This window comes from Pelophylax lessonae, assembly GCF_965119305.1.
Source record: "Pelophylax lessonae genome assembly, chromosome: 11".
In the NCBI taxonomy this organism is placed as follows: Eukaryota; Metazoa; Chordata; class Amphibia; order Anura; family Ranidae; genus Pelophylax; species Pelophylax lessonae.
In genome coordinates, this window is record NC_138778.1 from 136,720,962 (window position 1) to 136,726,058 (window position 5,097).

At 39.7% G+C, this 5,097-nt stretch overlaps 1 long non-coding RNA gene across 1 annotated transcript; it reads right to left on the bottom strand.

Moving 5' to 3' along the window:
• Positions 1-1,924: 1,924 nt before the first annotated feature.
• LOC309566231 lies at positions 1,925-2,505 on the bottom strand. Its single transcript, XR_014225858.1, has 3 exons — positions 2,457-2,505; positions 2,139-2,372; positions 1,925-2,031 (listed from the first exon to the last, which is right to left on the bottom strand). It is a non-coding gene; the product is annotated as an uncharacterized lncRNA (long non-coding RNA).
• Between the last annotated feature and the right edge of the window lie 2,592 nt (positions 2,506-5,097).

Here is a 5,097-nt window from a genome sequence, read left to right on the forward strand (position 1 = left end):
ACTAAGCATAACATAATTAATACTTGCCTGCTGGTTTTTGATCAAATGAAATAGGTATGCATCAATAACCTGTATTTTGAAAAATATAAAAAAGTTTACAAAACAATATTATATTTTTGATTAGGAAAAATTTCTAACATTGCAGCCTATTACCTCATCAACCAGCCACTCAATGCCACGCAGTGTATGGAAAGACGAAATATATAGTTGATACGGTCCCATAGCTGCTTCCACTGTACCACAATCTTCTGCAGCCCACAGCATTTTAACTGAAAAAAAAAAAAAAAAAACACAAGAACATTAATCTGCGGAGAACAGCCTGTTGATGTTAAATAAATTAAAAAAAAAAAAAAAGGCCAAACAAATGGCCAACGGGGGCCAGACAAAATGGCCAACGGGGGCCAGACAAAATGGCCAACGGGGGCCAGACAAAATGGCCAACGGGGGCCAGACAAAATGGCCAACGGGCCAGAAAAATGGCCAACTGGGCCAGACAAATGACCAATGGGGTCAAAGTGGAAAATGGAGAACCCAGTAACTGCTACCTCTGTCTTCTATGCTTTGCAACACATTCAAAGATGCATCAGGCGAAGGCTTAAAAATGTAAGATTATTGTCAATAACTTTCAGTTATCATGCATTTTAAAGTTAAAAATTATTTTACTACATAAAAGGAACTAAAGAATGAGGGATATTATATGCAATGCAGATATATGCAAGCTATTTGGGTAGTGAGTTTTTTTTTACCTCAATAGTGACATCCTCTTTTCTTGTTGCCAAATTCATCACTGAAGTGATCTGTCCAGTTTCTTGGGGCAACTTGCTTTCATCACCTTCCTGCCTAGTTTCCTCGCCCCTTCTATAGTGCTTCAAATGGTCTACGTTGTACATAGTCTTTAAAGTAATTCCTTTCGAATTCTTGAGTGTAACTTTCTTTCCAGCGATTGCCTGGATGATGTAAGGCCCGTTGAAGTCATACTCCATCCTTCCTCCTTTTCTTGAACGCTTCCTGCTATTATAAAGCCAAACCTTGTCTCCTACATTATAATTTATTTTCTTTGATTTTTTTAAAACTTTCTTTTCATACGCGATCTGCTGCTTATCCTGCGTTTGGGAGATGTTTTCCTTTGCAAGTACTTTGGTTGTCTGCATCGCAGTTTGTTTTTCCTCTAAAAACGTATCATAACTCCCCTCCTCTGGTAGAAGAATAGATGAAATCTTAAAAGGCCAAAAAGTTTTCATAAATACGAACACCATAAAAGGATGAACAAAATGTTGTCATGTGAATCAGAAATTACTTTTGTAGTACAGTCATTTTTCATGGAAAAATATTACTGATAATTATTAGTACAGAAATTAGCACTTTAAATATGGTTATGTCAGTTAACTTTGCTATTAAACATTTCAGTAAAAAATAACCGTTGACATTTTATGTGCCACAAAACTTCTAAAAAGCAAACAATCAGAACCAGGTGAGATCTGTAGAAAAAAAGCAATTATTATATATCCTATGGAGAAAGATTTCAATGAAGCTGTGACAGAAAAAAAGAACTCACTGGCAGTTCAACTGGAACCTCAGAGGGGAAAACAGCTTCTCTACCATACATTAGTCGGAAGGGGGAATATTTGGTAGTGGTGTGGACCTTTGACCGCAATGAAAAGATTGTGGCATCCAAGAACACATCCCAGTTATTTTTGCTGTTCATTCACCAATTTACATAGAGCTCTAGAATGGAAAAAGAGAAAAATCAAGATAAAAAAATAGAAAAAGTTATATATGCACTCTGGGAAATAATGCAAGGTTTTCAGCTGTTACCATACACAAATATGAACATGTGCAATGACGAAAAACATTACTTAAAATGAAACCTGTGGATCTAATTTCTAATCACAGCTTGAATAACAAAACTTGAATTTAAACTTGCCGCTTTATGTTATGATTTGTTTTTTCATCCAGGCCATTGGTCTGTGGATGATAGGCAGCTGTCACGCTCCTTTCTATCCCCAAAAGATTGCACATCCTGTAGTTGAGCTTTAAAAAATAAAAATGATAGTACAGAAAATATAAAATTTGAATAAAGCTGAGAGATAAAATATAACATAATTTTCAAAACAATGCTACATTGAAATTACGCGTACTTGATTCACAAATTCTCTACCCTGGTCGGAAAGGATTCTTTTGGGGCATCCATGTCTATATATCATAGAACATATGTGCTGCGCCACCTCCGCAGCACATTTACTTTTTAGCGGAAAAGCCTCCACCCACTTGGAGAAGTAATCTGTGGCGGTCAGGATGTACTGGAAGTCATTGGCGGTTTTGGGGAGAGGTCCGGTCAGATCGATTCCAATGAGCTCCCACACAGCGGACACCTAATGTGATGAAACAAATATTACATTCATATGATATTACACATTTTAGAAAAGAGGTTATGTAATACTATACTACCCATTTACCTTAATTAACTGTAACGGTTGTGAAGCTGCCAAAGGTCTTCCAACCCTCCAATCACGGACCTATAATAAATTTGTTGTTAACATGTCTCCATCTTTAATGAAGATTGGAAAAAATAAAAACAAAATTAATTAATGTGTACCCAATTGTCAATATCAATGGTCATGCCACGCCAGTAGAATCTGGAGCTCATTGCCGACCTTGTTTTTTCATGCCAGTGTGTCCTTCCATTGGAGTTGAATGAAATTCATGAAATATCCGCTTTGCCTCTTCCTTTGATTTAAGAAGAGCTCTCCATCTGTAATAAAAAGGGAAAATTCAGGAACTACATTCATTACAAAGCGACCTTCCCAAAACTGTAGAATTTATTATGTTTGTGATACTCACCCTTTAATGAAAATTTGGAGGCATGCATCTTAAAGTAAAATCTGTCAGATTTATCATACCCAGATGGGTATTCTCCCTTAGAGATAAAGCTGACAATTTCATCATATTTAGTCTCTATCACCTATAAATGTAAAACACCGTTGTTAGTTAAAATAGTTCATTTATATGTGGCCTTCAGTTATCTGATCAGATGATATACTGAACATTCAACAGCTGTATGACAGTGACAAACTACCCACATACCATAAATAATAACATTATGTTACCGATAACTGAAAAAATAGGCCTTTAACATAGGAAGGGGTTAAGGTCCCCACAACAAGGTGTAAAATAAAAGGACGCTCTGTAAAGTCTGAAAATACTGGACACTGCTGGGAAACATATGTAAATCCAATGCAATGCTAATGAAGGAATTATAGTAGGTTAACGCTGAACTGTGCAATTAATGCCCAACCACAATATAGGTTTTACCCACTGTCGAGGAGTCTTGTAGACCGAACACTGCTTGGCAAGTGATGGAATCAGATGCAAAGTCTGTAAGAGAATAAAAGAAGGTCAAGACTGTGCACTGCGTGATAAATTCCCCACAAAGATAAACGTTTTACTTACAGTTGTGGAGTCTGGTATAACCGGACACCGCTTGGCAATTGATAGAACAAATGCAAAGCCTGTAAGAGAATTAAAGAAGGTCAAGACTGTTAACTGTGTGTTAAATATGTCACGAGGATGTGGGCATAAATTAAGCTTGAGACATCTGTTCAAACCTGAGACTGCTATGCAACAGAGATGCCCTAAAGCTTGCTAAAAGCAGTACAGTATTCCATACAGCAGCAGAGTGTTATAAACTTTACTATGCATAACACAGTAAACACAGTGCTGTGAAAAACTCACAGTGTGGTACATAACATACAGCAGTGTACACAAAGTTAAGCAGTTAACACAGCACACTGTAAAAACATCCCTTGCTCGGTACCAGCACAATCCAAGATTACTTAGCCAACCCAGTCACTTGTTGAGACATCAGTATAGGGTGCCATGAAACATAAGACTGTTTATTGAAACACAGGTACAAAGAGATATAAACTCTGGGACAATAGCGGGATTGTACGGTTTACCCTGCCCTGTGTCATTACGCAAAGAAGGGGGTCTTTGCATAATATTGGGAAGGAGGGTGTGACGAACGCCCATTTGCTGGGATGTTTGCCACGGGCTACTGGAGGAGTGTGGAGGCCAGCCTCCTGCCCACGGACTACGGCCCTGGCTTGTAGAGGAGCTTGGCTCTCGGTGGGGGTGTGTGCTGGGGGACCCTTGGAGTACTGTTACCTTGAATTCAAGTCCCTGTCTCCCCAAGCGACACAGACCCTGGACTTCACAAAATGAGAGACTAAAGAGATGGTAACGACATCAGACTAATAGTTAGTGCATCTAGAATAAGGTGCAGTAAATACAGATCCCAGAGATAACAACACACACAAGAAAATTGTAAAACAATAATACACATGCAGAAACATGTAAGAAGAAAACGGGGAAAAAAGTAAACCATGAGCATACCTCCCAACTTTTGAACTTCAGAATGAGGGACAATTGAGGGAGTAAGTGAACTGCGGCATGCATAATGGCAAAATGTTGGTGTGCTCCTTGCTCTCACTAATGCCCCCAGCTTTCTCACCTCTGACAAATGCCCGGGTTGACGGCGCCCAGGGCAAGGCAAATGATATGCGCCCCCTGATCGTGGACCTTAACATGATCCCCTGTGTCAGTTAGCGGTGGCTGCAGGGGACAGGAGAGAGCACATTACAATGGCCAGTAAAGCCTGGAGCAGGGACATCCTCCATAGGTTCCCATGTCCCATCTGTTGTTGGCGGTAGTACGGTCACATACCTCGGAACCCCTAAACCTTGGGTGTTCCATTATGCAAATCTTGACCAGCCACTGTTGTAGAATGCCCGCCCTCTCCACTCTACTTGTAAGGGAAGCCATCTATTAAAGTTATGAACCAATAACAATTGGAGCCTGGCCACTTCCTCTGGCTGATCTAGATCTGTAATAGAATGCATGGGGGGGAATTTCCACCAGGTAGGTAAGTGGAATGAAGCACCTACAGAGCCTCTTTTTATGCCCTGAGATAGTTTGGAAAGCTTAAAAAGTTCAGTGTTTTTCACTTTACGCTATACATGACAATGGAAAGGATGGGAAGGGAGGGAGGAGAGAAAAAAAAGGGGGGAAAAGAGAAGAGAAAGGGGGAGGAGAGAAGAG